This window comes from Bos mutus, chromosome 10 (assembly GCF_027580195.1).
Source record: "Bos mutus isolate GX-2022 chromosome 10, NWIPB_WYAK_1.1, whole genome shotgun sequence".
NCBI classification, from domain to species: Eukaryota; Metazoa; Chordata; class Mammalia; order Artiodactyla; family Bovidae; genus Bos; species Bos mutus.
The window spans coordinates 96,519,486-96,536,872 of record NC_091626.1 but is presented as its reverse complement, the minus strand read 5'-3'; positions in this window follow the sequence as shown (position 1 = coordinate 96,536,872).

The following is a 17,387-nucleotide window of genomic DNA, read 5'->3' as shown; positions in this document are numbered from 1 at the left end:
TCGGGGCTGGGCTGGCGGGGGTGGCAATGGCTGATACCCCGGTGGAAGGGATGCCTGGAGTTAGGAAGGTTCCATAGGAACTGGCCCCCTCAGGGCCTGAATGCTCAGGCTGCCCGTTGGGCTTGTGTCCTCACACGCTGTGAACCTCACATTCACGTGCTCTCCCTCCCTCCCGTGACAAGCGGTTCTCCACCCCAGGTGCTCGGCTTTCCGATTTGGGAAGGGTTCCTCTTGACTCCACTGGACTCCGTGCTGGCCCTGTGTCCTCTTGCTGGGCTGCAGGTTCACCTCTTTCTGTATAACTTCTCTTCTTGGATACACTGTGTTACTGTCTGTGCTGCATAACGCATGTCTAATAATACTAATTAATAAGCAGTCACTTATTAATAACACTGGAAACCTCATCACGTGGGTGATAGAAAGTGAAATAAACTCCAGGAGGCAGCAATGCAGCACAGCTCTTGAGGGAGGATAGGAGAGAACAGGGCAAGCGAGGTTTGCAAGGGGATGTTGGACAAACTGCTTCAAGCCAATATCATTGGAGGCTGAATTTGAAATCTGCTCAAGAGCAAGGCAAATGGGGACCTGAGACCTGAGACCTTGAAGTGCTGGCTGGGGATTAGCAGAAGTGTCTGATGTCCAATTTGTGTGACTTAGTCTTGGCTTGAGAAGCCTTTGGTTTTCCCAGGGTTGGTTAGGGTGGAGTGATGGAGACTCAGAAAGAGAGGATAGTGTTTGTGCCTACCTATCTGATGGATGAAGAAACTGAGATCATTGACCATTATATTTGCTTTCCAAAGACTATTGAGAGAATCATTAAGTAAAAGAAAGAACTATATAATGAAGGCAAAAAACCCCCAGACAAAGCAACCTGAAATTCACATGCCAAGAGTCATTAGGGCAGTAGGAAGGTATATGTTAAGTCTTTTACCTAGAACTGATTTTATAGGCACAGTCTTATTTGTAAATATGCAATTGCATGTATTTCAATAGATAACATAATAAAGCCAACTTGCTGTGAAAATTAAATGAGATAGTGAATGCCCAGTGCTCACCTTAGTACCTGGTGGGTGGAAATAATGCTAATGTTCAGGACTGATAGCTGGTATGTCCTGTTAGGATCAAACCAGTTGCTCATGGCTGGCCTCTGAGGTGATTGGCTACTGCCATACTATCTCAGATATGGAGTATTTTAAATCTCACTCTGATGGTGATAACACATACTCTGTGGACCTTCCAAGTGCCATTTACTATGACAGGTGCTTTTGATATAATTGTCACAGTAAATGTTTGAGGATGGCATCATGGTTATTCCCATTTCACAGGTGAGAAAGCTGAGGGTTGAACTGTTAGTAAAGCAGCCAAGGTCTCGTGGCCAGCCAGTGCTGCAGCTGGGACTTCAACCCAGACGTGCTTTTTACAGCATCTTGGCATTGGCTTATTGCAGGGCCACGCAGAGGGCCAGACGTTGTGGTGGTGACTGTTCAATATTGTTGTCATTATCATCATCATCTTAGGAGAAGGCAATGGCACCCCACTCCAGTACTCTTGCCTGGAGAATCCCATGGATGGAGGAGCCTGGTGGGCTGCAGTCCACGGGGTCGCTAAGAGTCGGACATGACTGAGCGACTTCACTTTCACTTTTCACTTTCATGCATTGGAGAAGGAAATGGCAACCCACTCCAGTGTTCTTGTCTGGAGAATCCCAGGGACGGGGAGCCTGGTGGGCTGCCGTCTATGGGGTTGAGCAGAGTCGGACACGACTGAAGCGACTTAGCAGTAGCAGCAGCAGCATCATTCTATCAACTTGATTTTTTCCCCCAAGAATGTCATGGGCAATTTATTCCTTTGGTGATAAAATTCTTCTTTGTTCCATCCTGAAAGTGTTAGTCTGGTGCATTGGAGAAAAACTGGAAGAGTTCCTGTTCCATTTTGTTCCCCTCCTGAACTGGGAGTCAAGGCAGCAGCCTCACAGCCACACGAAGGGCGATGCAGGGAATCTGGGTTCAATCCCTAGCCAGGGAACTAGGTCCCACATGCCGCAACTAAAGATACTTAATGTCCCAACTAAGACTCCTGTGCAGTCAAATAAGTAAGTAAAACTAAAAAAAAACAATCAGTACCATCGCTGCCGCGGCTCCGTCATGTGGGCAAACGCCTGATGTTGCTTTTTGCCTGTGGTTGCGTCACATGTCTTATCGTCTGTATTGCGGTTGTTCTCTGCTCTTTCATATGTATCCATCCTCATAAATCTGGAGCTATCTGAGGGGTTGTTGGATCACTGAGAATGAGCAGAGTGGTAGTTAGCTAAGATGCTGTAGAGGAATGGAGTAAAATGAGCCCAAAGATCTCATTATAAAAGGCAGACTAAAAGGATACACCAGAGTAATTGAAAGATAAATAACACCCGAGAAGCCCAAGAAACTACTAAAGGGAATAGAGTGATGATAACAAGTATATTCAAGGTACACAGGGCAAAGTAGGGAAGAAGCAAAAGGGCTGCCGCTGCTGCTAAGTCACTTCAGTCGTGTCCGACTCTGTGCGACCCCATAGACGGCAGCCCACCAGGCTCCCCCGTCCCTGGGATTCTCCAGGCAAGAGCACTGGAGTGGGGTGCCATTGCCTTCTCCAATGCAGGAAAGTGACAAGTGAAAGTGAAGTCGCTCAGTCGTGTCCGACTCTTAGCGACCTCATGGACTTCAGCCCACCAGGCTCCCCCGTCCCTGGGATTCTCCAGGCAAGAGCACTGGAGTGGGGTGCCATTGCCTTCTCCAATGCAGGGAAGTGAAAAGTGAAAGTGAAGTCGCTCAGTCGTGTCCGACTCTTAGCGACCTCATGGACTGCAGCCTACCAAGCTCCTCCATCCATGGGGTTTTCCCACTGGAGTGGGGTGCCATTGCCTTCTCTGAGCAAAAGGGCTAAAAACAAGTAAATGGTAGTACCTACGACCTCCCAGAAGCTGAAATATTAAGCATGAAATGATGAAATAAGGGAATGCTAACTATAGGGGGCAGTCCAAAGTTAATAATTCCACACAGGGGCGGAGGCAGACCCCTGGGCCAAGCAGGCCCTCGCTCAGCATTTCTGTGGGGCAGGTGTTCTGGGTGTGTTTTGTTGCTTAATTCTTGAAACAGTCCTATGAAGCAAGTATAGGCATCGTCAGCGTTTGCAGGTGAAGACACTGTGACTTAGGAAAGAAAAAACAATTCGCGTCACAAAGTGGTCAAGTTGGGGCTGGAATCCAGGTGTGTGTTCTAACCCTAGTTGTCTTGTGACGTGCAGTGGACTTTGTGAGGGCGTGTCCTTCCCAAGCTGGTGTTGGCTGGAGGTGTCCCGTGGGAGCCGACCTCTGCTGGGCTGAGTTCTCAGGCTCTGCCTTTGGGCTTCTACCCTCATACTCCACGGGGCCCCTCAGACCTCTTCCTGGTGTTCCCAGGGCTGAGTCTACAGCTGCCCTGGCTGTTTCCAGGGTCCTGCTGGATCATGGTGATCCCTTTACACTGTTGTTCCCCCAGGAGCTCTAGACAGCTTGCCCAACCCCATGCACTGCGCCCTCTGAAATTCCCTTCCATATTCTGGAAACAAACAAGGTGCAGACCTCAGGGAAGTTTAGGCAAGGGGGAATAGATCAGAGACGGGGCAGTCCAGGTCCAGCGTAAACTGGTGAAAGGTGAGGGGTCATGCATGAACCTAATCAGTTAAGACATGTTTATGTTCCTATTAAGTGCTGGGTTCCATGGAGGTATTGAAGATCGGGGACCCACGGAAACATAACCAATGACATTATTATCTGAAAGTTAAAACAGACGGAAATGTAGACCGGTAATGCTGGAATTGCATGTGTCCATTTAAGCCCAGCCCAAAGGTCGCTTTAGTCTATCAAGCTTGCCTTGATAATCTCCATCTCCAAAACAATTTTATCATTTGCTTCTTGACAATCTCATAGAGCCTACCTTACCTTGCTTTCATGATTGCTATTTCCCCCTTGCTTTATAAGAATGCACCTCTGTCTTCCACCAAAGCATAGAAGACTCCTTGGGGCAGGAGACTTGACCTACTTGTTAGGTTTGCTGTGAGAACAATGCTCAGCACACGTGCTAGCAAGTTTGCTGGGATAAAGGATGTCCAGGAAAGGGCAGAAGTATAAGAACTACTACCCTCCATGGAAGGGAGGCAGTGGAAAGTGAAGGTGAGCAGACAGGCTCTGGAGTCCATACACCTTCATTTTGGTTATGTCCTGCTTGGTGACCATGGGGGACTCTCTCTAAATCTTTGATTTCCTCAACTGTAAGATGGACCTCAACAGTCAACGGGCACCAACCTCCCTGGACTCAATGAGATGACCCATGGATTGGCACGTGGTGAGTGTTCAACAGCTCTAGCGTCTATCCCGGCCATTGGTGCTAGCCTGAAGGACCATGCACTATGCAGACCTTAGAAAGGGGAGGCTGGAGAAGAGGCGGGCGGCTATTATCCCACTGCCGGGTACCAGGGCCTGATGATGAACGAAACCTTGTGTCTGGGGCCACCGACCGTCATCTCTCGTTTAGACTCTACTGGGGAAATGTTGCCACAGACACGGCCTAGTTTGGCAAAACTGGTGATGGATACTGAAGGGCATGGGGTGCTGTGGAAATGTCTAGGCTCTGAGTTCAGGATGCTAGAGGGAGCCACCCTCCTGACCCACCACCAAGCCTGATTCTTCTTGCCCCCGTCTCTTTTAGCTTGCTGCCCCTGAGGACGGGCTGGGCTGTGCCTCTGTCTGCCTTGCCAGCAGGAGCCCTTGAAGAGGGGGGAAGCCCCATTGGTCCCCTTCCTTTCTCTGTCCCCTGTCCCTCTCTCTATGCCTTGTCCTAAGCAAGCTTTCAGAGGGCTTGCAGGAGAAATGGCTTGGTGTCCTACTTATAGCCCTAACCCCCATCAGAGACACAGAGGTTGCCATGACTTTGCAAGGAAGAACAACTGCTTGGGGGAAACTGAGGCACACTGGTGGGTCAGGGTCTTCTCCACTCCCTCAGTCTGCAGTGAGACACGTGCATCTTCAGCAGTGAGGAAGTGGCTTAGTCTGCTGAAGCTGTAAATGGAGATTAAGCCATAGATGGGGATTTTTGTCTTCAATTCTCGCTCCAGCTCTAGTGAAGAACCTTCCTAGGCTGGGATGAGCGGAGACATGAGCTCCTGACACGGCCTTCCCGTTGCAGGGGGCTGCAGAGTGCCCCTCCCTGATGAGATCTTCTCAGCTGTTTGCGAAACAGTCGGGGAGGAGGTGGTGGAGCCCGGAACCAGGCAGCCCGCCTGTCTCTTTAAATGCTGGGGTCTGTGTGGGAGAGGGAGGGGCCGGCTCTGGAGTGCGTGAAATTCCTGGGCTGCTCCGGCAGTCTCAGGCTCAGAGCGCAGCTCTACACATCTCCTCTTGCATGCAACTCACTGAGAGGGAGAGGCGAGCGTGTCCTCCCCTCTCGCAGCCGCCAGCATCTCCAGCCACCAAGGACCTGCTTTTTGCACCTCCAACACCCACTCCCTTCTTCCCCGCCACTCCCTCCCAGAAAGAGAGAGAGAAAGAAAAAAGGAGACAGAAAGATTCCGGAATTTGAGCCTCTCCAAAGAGGAAACATACCCAGCAAACTCAGTTGATTAAACATCAGACAGACAGACAGACAGACCCCAAATCTTCTGTCCAACTGGAAAGGTAAGATCTGGGGGGGAGAGGAAGGCAGGCAGGGTGTGAAACAACTCAAGCTTCTTGTTCGTTCTGGGGAAGAGGTTGCTCCTGAGAGGGTAGAAGTTTTCAGTTGGGAGCGACCAACCTAGATTTTTTTTTTTTTTTGAAGGCTGGATCGGACAGCCTTGGCTGACCATGGGAATGGCTTTTCAACTGCCTTTCTTTTCCTTCAGTTTCTCCTAGAAGTTGGGTCTTTTGGCTCCAGATGTTGAAAAAGTCAGAGAATGTTTTAGATTTTTAATCTTTTGAAAAGTCTTTCTTCTATTTGCGTGGATTGTTAGGCTGAAATGATGTGTACCTACCACCTCATTTGGGGCAGGTACTTTTTTTTTTTTTTGCATTTTATGACCACCTCCCCCTCCTATTATTATTATTTTCTGGGGAAGGGGCTAGATCAAACGAGAAAGAGAAGAAGGGAAGCTCTGAGGATCACAAGAAGACAAAATTGAATTGAGACAGGGATTTCCCTAGCTGTTGAGGAATTGAAGGGTGTGTGTGTGTGTGTGTGTGTGTGTGTGATATTTTTTGGAAGGGGTGTGAGGAGGTAGATCTTGAGTATGAAGATTCAGGCTGGAGTCCTGTTATTTTGTTGTGGAGGTAGGCATACTCACAGAAGGTGAAACAGGGAGTGTGTGTGTGTGTGTGTGTGTGTGTGCGCACTCCTGTTTGGATCAGTTACAAGGGAATCTTCCTCCTCTGCCTTCCATTTGTTTATATTAATGATTTAGTAGCAGGCTTGCCTGAAAACTTCCACTCTGTGTAAGCACTGTGGGTTTTGCAAGCTCTCAGTGACCTTAAAGCCTGGTTCGATGTATTTTTTACTAGGCATTGTGTTGTTCCCAGAGTTTTAGGTCTTTCCCTCTCTCTCTCTTTTTTAACCAGAAAACTTAGCTGCTCTAGAAACATCATCCTGATGACAAGGGAAAAAAAATCTGCTCCCCCCGCACCCTCTATCCCTTCCTAGGCCAGTGATGTAATACCAACCTATGGGCTCGCCTGCTTTGCAGGTGACTTACCCTGTGATTACTTGTTAAAAAAAATAAATTTCTCCCTTCCTCCATTAAATGCATTCTTCTTTGGATTTGGATGTAGAAATATCGTCATGCAGTGAGAAAATTATATTTTTGATAACCATTACTGGGGTTTAGGTAAAGTAGGATTCCTCTTCCCTGATCATTATTAAAAAAAATTTTTTTTTTCTTTAAATACAAAGGTCAGAGATCACCCAGAGAGAGCTAGGCTAGGATGGAGCAAGACAGAGTCGGACCAAGTAGGAGAACTGGGAAAAGGGGAACGGTCATTTTCCGTCTTGCTCCGGTCATTCCCGCTTGGGGAGATGGTTTGCTTTTACCCCCATGATCCACCCTAACATTCTTAATTCTTCCTTTGCCCTGGGTCCTGTGGATGGCCCTGGAGGGAGAACAATGCTCCTTGTCACACCTGGGGGATTGTGTAGTTTCGGGGGTTAGATGACCGTTTGCCTTTGTGATGAAGGTTCCAATGGGAATTTGAACTCCCAGTGCGCTGGGTGACTTAGTACCCAGGATAGTCTATCTGGGGGCACCTGGAGGTTAGGTCTGGGGAGCCCGAAGAACTAGCCCTTTATGAATTTGCCGTTCTGGGTAGAGCCTCCCTTCATCGTCCAAGGGCTTCTGCGTCGCCTTTCAAGTTAAAATGGTCCTGCTGGTTATGATGGGCAAGTTTACCTAAGGGCTACTGGGTACGTGGCTGAAGGATGGAGGGGAGAGAGGGAGAGACATAGCAAGGCTGGTTTTTCTTTTCTTTTTTTAATCTTCTGGCTTAATCTGCCTAAGTCATATTGGGGCGAATGATATTTCAAATGGGTGCTGGTTGTGCAGAGACATTCCTATTGTTTGATTTTTTTTCCCCCCTTGGTTGGGGAGTGGAGAGTAAGGGCTCTTGGCCCATTTTCTGCAGCCTGGGGTTCATCTGGCGAGTCAGTCTTCCTTCTGGAAGAGGGGGAAAAGGCTGGACACTGGAAGTTAGCTATTAAAGTGAGCAACAGGGCTGGGTTAATTTTTTCTTTTTTTAAACAACTGGACTGTGCGAATGCCCTTTTCTGGAGCTTTCCGGCCCTTTCTAGTGAAATAATAATTTTCCAAAATTGCTTCCTAAGATGAGGGGGGCAAGAAATCAAAGGGATTCTGGATTTTGAGAGACAACTACGTCTTTGCTTCTCTGGTAGCTCCCTGTTATTCATTATTAGGGGGTTGACGGAGGGCTGGCCTCCTTTTCTGGTTGATTTTAATGCTGCGTTTCTACTGAATATGTTGATGATTTGCTGCTTATATAAGGGAAAGGATGTATCGAGGTGGTTTGAGGCTTGGGGTTTTGAGATCGGCTACTGAGATTGGGTGGCGGTTGATGTATTTGTCGATGTGCATGGTAGGAAGGTCTTTTCTTTTGGGTGGTGGGGGATAAGGGGATGGTTGGAAAATGGTAGATGAGATGCTACAGCAAATGGGGACATGAGGCGAGACAGAGGTGAGCTCGAAAGTCACTGGTTGGCAGAATTTCTGTCCTGTATCCCCCTTTCTCTCGCTCCTAGGGGGGAAAAAAATCCATTATCTCTAAAAACACATTATTCTTCAATTGGCCTTTTAGAGAAAAAAGGAGGAGGGGAGGGGTTAATTTGGTGAGGGGGCTTGGTTGTAATTAGCCCACTGCTGCAAAACTGAGATACGGAAACCCATCGGCATCAGCTTTGGGGGCGCAGAGAGGCAGCGGAGGGATGGGGGACGGGTTGTCAGTCTCGGATGCACAGTGGAGCGGTGGGGTTGGCGTTTGGGTATTGTGCGTGTGTGTGTGTCTGTGTCTCTGTGTGCGTGCAATTTTTTCCACCCTACCACCAATGTCCCCTCCATCCTCCCCCAGGTCTGCCATTCTCTTGCTTCCATTTGCACACACCCGCTCTCCCCTACCCCTATTTACCCCCTCCCCCCTTTCCTGGAGTCCTTTCTGCCTGGATGAGAAAATTCTGATTCTGATGGCTCTGCGGCTCTTTTCTTTTTTTTTTTTTGCAACACAACAGTGGTGCGATGGCCTTTCCTACATGCCACACGGATGCAGCCTTCTGATAGGAGCGCTAAGTCGGCACATCTACACACGTACTTTGCACATGCTCTTGCACACACACACACACACACACACACACTCACACTCCCACAGTCTCAGGCGATCGAGGGCTTGGTTCCATTTGGTTTTCCGGCTCTCCCCACCCCTACCTCCACCATGGCTCCTCTCCACCAGTCTTCATACGGGAAACGCAGTCACGGTACCCCCGTCTTCTCCCTACACCGCCCTCTGCTTTCTTCTCGCCATCCTGCTTTCCCCAAAACTGTGGTGTGTCGCAGTTCATGGGATTAGCATGTTGGAGACTCTTTGGGGGAGGGGACTTCATAGGAGGAGGACTGGAATGGGGGTAGATGACATTAATGGGTTTTTTTTCCCCTTTTGCCAAATAAGCACCCGGTGATAATGATCCAATTTAACCATCCGTGTAATATATGTTTGCGGCACACTGGAGGAAGGTTACCCGGGGAAAGCGGAGTCTGGACTGGGTTACCTCTGGGGAGATTTGATGCCTGGACAATAGAGACACAGATACCTGCCCCCCCATCTCCACACACACATGTGCATGCTCCCACACACACACCCCAACACACAGCTCTGCTCGGTGGCCTGTGTCAAGTCAGAGGGCACGGCAGAATCTCCCAGGGTTGTCGTGGTTTGTTGAGAGGCTGGAGTGATGTCTTTGTCCTACCCAGCTCTCACTCTCCCGGATGATGTCTGATCTTAAATTTCTGGGTGGCCTTTGTGTGGCCTCGCGGTTGGGGTGGGGGTGGGCGGCGCTGGAGGGGTGTTTGTGTTTTGTCAAATGCCCCGTGTGCCTCCAATTGGACAACCTGGATTGTCAACATGGTGCGTGAGGTTGGAGCGGGGGGCTGCCTGCCTGTTTGTGCTGCGTGAGTGTGCTTGTGGGATGCGGACAGTGCGCCTGGCTCTGGGGAGGTGTGGGGGTGACGCTCCCTGACCCTCACTCGTGGGGAGGACGGCAAAGAGCCGAGGTGTTCGGTGGGGGAGACAGGGCGATGGAGTATTCCAGGGAGTTGAGAAGACTGGAGGGGGAGAAGGCGCTCTGTCTCCGGCGGGAAGCCTCGTGAGCCAGCCCGGCTCCCCGGAGCAAGCCCGTGGGTGGGTGTGATCATCGTGGATGACGGGTGGGCGGATGCCGACGGGGTGGGGGGGGGGGCAAGGGACGAGGTGGGCGAAATTGAGGGTTTCCCTCGCCACCTCAGAAGCCCCGGACAGAGCGCAGAGATCGGCCCTGCCCTCCTGGGCACCAGCCACCCTTGGGCGGCTCGGCCTTGTCGGCGGAGGCTGCAGCCCCAGAGAGCTGCAGTCGCCCTCGGCCGGGATGGCATCTGAGCACCCCCGCCCCCACCCCATAGGCTCCTGGGCTTCGGCTGCCTTGACTACCAGACGCCATTTTCCCTTTTCCTTTGGCTAAAGGTGTGTCTCTCTTTATTAGGAATTATATATGAGATGGGAAAACATTTTTCCTAAGAGAGAGAAGAAAAAAAATCCTTGGAGCAAAATGCTGGTTGTCGGACGTTTCCTATGTCCACACTCCCTTGCCAGGGCTGACCTTGAGCCGTTAGGGAGAAAGGGTTACGTCATTGCCGGAGAAAGGGGACAAATGAGGGGTAGGATGATGACTCGGGGGTGGATTCTTGGGCCAGACACCCAGAGGAGAAGGCTCTTGGGATCCCCCTGCTGCGTTCCCCTTGTATCAGCCTTGAGTGTAGATGGGAGCCTTGCAAAAGTCGAAGTGTCCCTTCCAAAGCTCACTGCCTAGAAATTCGCAGGCCTGATGCCTCGGTTCCTGCTGCCATCAGGCCCGGCCTCCCTCAAGCACGTATCTGCTGGGGGAGGGACCGCCAAGCCTCACTGCAGCTCTGACCCTGGAGGGCACCCCTGGCTGCTCTGCAGATGGCGAGGTGTGACTGGGCCGGCCACAGGTGGCAGTCCCGGGCCTGGGCAGGGCTCTGCAGGGCTCTGCTCCAGTGAGTCCTCCTCCGAGAGGCCTCGCCTAAGGGGCCGTCTGAAATAACACCCTCCCCGATTGCCTGGCCCCTTTCCAGCCCATTTTTCTGCCTTTAATTCTCATCAACTACTCACCACCTAACGCTCCAATACCCACCGGGTGTTAAGGTAATCTTGTCTGTCTCCCCCTGGAAGCAGGCTCCATGAGGTCAGGGTCTCTGTCTCTTTGGGTTCGTTGCAGTGTTCTCAGTGCCTAGGACATTTTCTGGCATGTCGGAGGTGCTCAGCAAATATTCGTTGATTGGCAGAAAGAACCATATGGATTTGGCGTTGGGGGTTCTAAGCTTGGAACCTGTCTTCTGGGAGAGCCGAACTTTGCCTCTGGCTGTCCCTGCCTGCAAGTCCAGATCTGCTAGAGGGATTGCAATGTGCAATGTCCAAGTCCGATAGAAAGGTCTTTTCCAGGCCCGGCTGAGTGACGCGGTCTCCTTCATGGTCCCACTAGTGCTAGTTGGTTATTGTCATCAAGTTGTAGTAACAGTAATCGTAGTGCTATGGCTACCATAGCTGATGCGCTTAATATATACCAAGTTCTGTAAAAGTTCCTTCCTTCTTTTTTTTTGCATCCAGTATCTCTGTTAATTTTCTGCACAGCTCAGTGCAGTATATAGTCAGCCCTCTGTATTCGTGGGCTCTGCATCCTCTGAGATGGAGGGCCAACCATGCTGCATCATTTTATGTAAGAAACCTGATCATCCGCAGATTTTGGTATCTGAGAGGGATCCTGGAATCAATACCCCGCAGATACTGAGCGATGACTGTGCTGTGAAACCCTGCCTTTGACAGAGGAGGAGACTGAGAGTCAGTTGAAGTAAGAAGGTAAAATGGCAGATCAGGGATTTGAACTCAAATCTTTCTTATCCCAGAGCCCAAGCTTATGCCCCGTCTGTTATACTATTAGAGGTAGAAGGGAGATGAGCCATCATCTCATTCAGAACTCTCCAACACAGATGAGAAACCTGAGGCCTAGAGAGATTCAGTGGCTTGTCCAGAGTCATATGCCAAGCCTGATGGAGAGACAAAGCTGGAATCCAGGTTTTCTGGCTGTCCGGGCTGTGTTCTTTCTATACCATCGTGCTGGGTCTATGGGACACAGGCTCTTTCTCAAAGAGAATGGTGCTGGAGGCTGCCTGAGATGCCCTCTGAGTTGTCCTTCTTCCTTGGACAGAGTGGGGTGGGCTTTGTGAAGTGAGAGGGAGTAGGTGTGCCTTTAATGGGGGCTGACTATTCCTGCAGAGCTGGAAGGAGAGTAGGGGGAGGCTGGGGGCTGTTCTCCAAGGTCATTAGAGTCGCTGGGTGCGGGTCAAGGTCATGCCCTGAGTGTGCTGGAGGAAGAGGCCCAGTGGGGGTGCTCCGGGTCCTCAATCTCGTGTAGCTCTGCCCGTCATGGTCAAGCTCAGATGCAGCAGGGGCTCCATTCAAAGTCTGGATCTGAAGACCTGGCAGCTTGTCACCTTCTCCCAGACTGCTAAGCCCTTGCTTCTCAAGAAAGTGAGGTGTGGGGCCAGACACTAGCCTCGCTGTGTTTTGTCTTTGTTTCCAGAGGCTGGCTGGAGAGTGTGAGGTCATGGAATAAGGGGAAGGGCTCTTATTAGTCCCTGTACTCCAATCCTAGGCTTGGACTTGACCTCGATTCAGGAAGGGGTTAGACGTCCTAGGCCTGCATGTGTGAGTGTGTGTCTGTCTGTCTGTCTCTCTGTTTGTGTATTTTGGGACTGGGGAGTGGGAGACCAGAGCAAAGTAGACTCTGAGAAGCTGGGAAGCCTTACCTTCTGCCAGGACCTTGAGACGGGATGGGAAGCTGTTTTTGTGTGACTTTGAGATGGGGTGACTGGTTGCCCTGGTTTGTAGAGACAGGCCCATTTAGGGCTTGGTCCTAGTGTAATTATTAGCTTTCAAAAGTGTCCTGGTTTGGATGATAAAATATATGGTCATCCTTCTTTGGGATGACATCACCCACTTTCTGTTCTTGAGATAAAGAAAAGGTGTGCCAGAAAGGGAAATCAAATATTAGGGCAAGAAGGTACCTAGGAGAAGAGCCTTCCCCCAGAGGTACTTCCTCTTGTCCCCCATTTCTAAAGGATTAAGACCTTAATCTCCTGACTACTCCTGCTACCAACATGACGACTACTAACCTAACTCCCTTACAACAACTCTTTCTGCTAGCCAGCGTTTGAGTCCTGGCTGTTTGCCAGTTACTATGCTAAGCACTTGACATGCATTGTTCCAGTTAACCTTTCCACCACGTTGTAAGATGGGTACTCTTGACATTTTGGTAAGACAAACAAAGAAACTGAGCCCTAAAGAAGTTAAATAACATGGGCAAGGTCATGCAGGAAGGAAGTGACAAGATCACGTTAAAACCCAATGACCTGCCTCCGATGCTCTGATATTCACACTGGGTCACTGCACGTCTGTGGGCCAGTCCTCTGGTCCACCCACCCACCCCTCCATGTCTGAGAACTTGAGTCTGGGAGCTGACCTGCTTGCTGGGCTGTTGGATCACAACCCTGGGACTTGCTGAAGATGCTGCTGCTGCTCAGTGGCATTAACATGGCTTAGGGACGGGAGGCTGCTGGGGGTCTTTCTGATGGCCATTGAGAGACTCTGTTTCCTGTGGTGACTCAGTTACCTTGGTCAGAAGAGAGAACTGCAGAGGGAGGCTGTGTTGTTTGATGTATGATGGTGGTGGGTGGGCAGAAGGCAGAGAACCTGCACCCTGTCTGGCTCTGCTTTGCTCTGGGGCCCTGATCCTTGATGGGCCACACTCGTCCTGGCCCTGGCAGTGGGGCTCGCCCCCAGTGGGAGATTCTGGCGAGTGGACAATCAGCTAGCACTTGCTCTTGGCAGAGCATCGTGGTCTGCCACATTTCCTGTAATGGGTGATGTCCTCTTTTGTCTGACAAGGAGGCTATTGATCAGGAGGGTTAAATAGCTTGTCTAGGACCACACAGGGAGAAGTCGCAGACCTCTGACCCAAGCTTGGGTCTGACCCCAGAATTCCTGCTGTTTCGGAGTCCTTGCCCTGCCTACTACGCTGAACCCTGGAGCAGAAGTGGTGGGAGCTGGAAGGTCTGAAAAGGGAGGCAGAGGAGGAAATTCAGGTGTTCAGATCAGCCCCTGAGTCTGGGGGCTGAAGAGGGCATCTGGGGCCCATCTCCTGCTCAGCCACCCCTGGGTCTTCTCCCTCCTCCAGCCAGGGGAAGACAGCCACTGAACTCTCAGCTGGATGAGTGCTGGTTCTAGTCTGGAGGGAAGGGGGAGATGGGCCCGTCCACACCTTGCAGAAGTCCCAAAGGAGGTACCTCCTTCTGTAATCATGTCAGACGTCTGTTAGTCACTCAGTCATGTCCAACTCTTTGCAACCCCATGGACTGTAGCCCACCAGGCTCCTCTGTCCATGGGATTCTCCAGCAAGAACACTGGAGTGGATTGCCATGCCCTTCTCCAGGGGATCTTACCCACCTAGGGATCAAACCTGGGTCTCCTGCATTGCAGGCAGATTCTTTACCATCTGAGCCACCTGGGAAGCTGTGATATATGCAATGACACCTGGTTCCCTTCCTTCCCTGTATCAGTGTCTGAGGACCAAGGATAAGATGGGACAGGTGATCGCTCTGCCTAGAGACTGGAACGGAGGATACACAGTGGTGGGAAGCTGGGATTCCCCGGCTGGAGGACTCCAGGGAGAAGGGGGAATTTTTTTCTTGGTTGAGAAGCAGGGAATAGGAGTAGAGGATTTCTCTCACTCAGGGGATGGTCTGTGGCCCCCAAGCTGAGCTGCATTAGCTTCGTTGCAGTCCCATGAAGACTGTGTTTATTTTTCCAATAATGTGTTAATTAAACATCGATTTCCGGGTGGAAGAAAGGGAATTGGATTGCCAGAGCTAAATGGAGGGAGGAGGATGGGGAGCCGGTGAGAGGGGCCCAGGCTGGAGTCAGCATTCTTCAGCATCACCCCAGGAGGGGTGACAGGCAGGCAAGGCTGCCTCTTCCCCTGGCCCCACATTTGGAATTTTCAGCTTCCCGAGAGCCTTTAGGAGACACCTTTTCTTCCCTTTGGCTGCCAGAGCAGATGGAGTTGGCTGAACCTTGATTCAAGGGGGGAGAAGCCACCATTCTTCACCTTCTCTAGTATCCTTTTTTTTTTTTTTGAGTGATCCTGTGGCAGGTCTTGTGTTTGGCACTCTACATAGGTTAGCTCATTGGTTTTTAAAGTAAACGCAGGAATAGTATTTCTTTATACCCCCACTTTGGAGATGAAACTGAGGCTCAGAGAAGTTAGGTAGCAAATTCAAGAGCAAAGAGGTGGGCAAGCTTGGTAAGAAAAGGGGGGCCCTAGAAGAGTATCTGAGATCAGCAGAATAGCACCAAGGATCCAAGCCCCTCTAAAGGCAAAAAGGAAAAGAATGAAGCAACAGAGAAGGACTTATTTTATCATCAGCTAAGATGGATGGAGCTTTTACTGTGTGCCAGCAACAATGTTAAATGCTTTGCATATACAGTTGTGAGGATTCAGTGCGCAAGTGTTAAATAATGATATTCCCATTATAGAGAGGAGGAAAGTGGGACTTGAAGAGGTTACCTGACTTGCTGAGGTTGCAGAGCTGGTAAATGGTGGAGCTGGAATAAAAACTGGAAGAGAACTTGGGGACCTCTTTGCAGCCTTGTTCTTTTGACTCATATACACTGAGGACACGGATGCCCGGTCAGCAAGTCACCTACAACTTCTGGGAGACGGAGACTTGGGTCTTTTAGGATGGATTCTCTGACCAGATTCCGAGCCTCAGAAATCCCAGTCTTGCAATGTGAACCACACTGTCTGTTTCCTTCTTCGCCCATGACCTCTCAGGCCGAGCCTCTGGTGGGTAAAGGCTCTTCTGGGTGCTTGTGGTATTTGGAGTCTGCATTAGTGAACTGGGTGGGAAGGGTAAGTTAGAGCAGTTCTCAGACTTGCCTGCATGTTCGAATTACCATATTAAGATCCTAGACCTATGCAGTCTTAGACTGCAACTCATACCAATTAATCAATCCTTAGGGGTAAGACTCCAGGATCAGTATATTTAGAGCTTCCCAGGTGATCCATCAGACCTGTAAGCTGGTGATTCAGAATAGCTGCTTCAAAGCAGCTGTTGGTAGAATAGGCCAGTTTCTGTTTCCAGAGTTAGGTTAGAAGTGCAGAAGTAATTGGTTTCACATATCTAGTATCCAGTGGGGCAGCCGTTATACTGGTCAATTTTCTTCTCGTTGGAACAGCAGCTTTTGGACTTTGGTACACATCACAATGCCTGGGGAACTCTTACAAAATGCGCATCTTCAGGCCCCACTGCAGATCTGATGGAAAAGTTCTAGGGTGGCCCAGGAATCTGCTTCAGAAGCAAGCACCTTCTGTGGCTGGGTGAGGTCGTGATACCCGGGGCCAGCCCTCGAGTCCCCCTTGTTTCATGCACGTGATGTCTGTGCATGTGAAGCCCTCTCTCTTTGGAGAGGTGGAAAGGTGAGGACAGGGGATGCTTGTGGTCGCCTGTTGCTCTGTGAGGTCTGGTGTCCCGGGCTCAGGGCTGCCTGTCCATTGCTAACACGGGAAGGCCTGCTCTCCTGGCTGGGTCCCCGCTCCCCAGGTTAGTGTCCTTGGTTAATGTCCTGCATGCAAGCTGCCCTGAGGGAGTAGAGAATGGTCCCATCCTGGAAACCCTGCAGCCTTCCTTCCTGGGTTTTAACAACAAAAAAATCAGAGTAAATCTCTGGATGACTTGAGGGTTGGGGAGTCTGTCAGCAAAGTGCCCTGAGTCCTCCCCCAGGATTGATGAACAGCTTCTCTGGGGCTCATTTTAAACTTTTCTTCCAAAAACTGTCAAAAAATAGAGAATGGTAAGAGACTCTCAGAGCTGGAAGGGACCTTGGTGATTATGCATGCCAGCATTAATGTTCTCTTCATTGACTCATCCAGCAGGAGTTTATTAAACACCTACTATATCCAGGCACTGTACCAGGTGCTGGGAATACAGCCACATTCAAGAGAGACACTTGGTTTGTCCCTCGGGGAACTTAAACTTGGGTGGAGGGAGCAAATATTAAACAACACAAAGAAATATGTAATTAGAAATGATGAATGCACTGAGAGTTATGGAAATCTAATTTAGAATGATGGGATCAAGGGGTGAAATGATAGCTAAAATTTATTAAGTGTTCAGTATATGTAGATCCTGTTGTCATGGTTTCACATGTATCGCTTAGTCCTCACAATGAGTCTTGGAGGGAGGGAGGTACGGTCATTATTGTTCCCTTGTCACAGATGAGGAAACTGAGCCATGGCGAGGTGTCCAGGCTGGAACTAACACTGAGGTCTGTCTGACCATCTGAACCCTCTCTAACACCCCATCTCTGAGTGGGGAGGTGGCTTGGAAAAAGTGATGTTTGCACAGAGAGCTGAAGGATGAGTTGGGGGTGAAGAAAAACCAGAGAAGTTAAGAAAATGCTGATAATCTTGTCCTCATATGGAACTCTTAGATGCTAAGCACTGTGCAGAATACTTCAT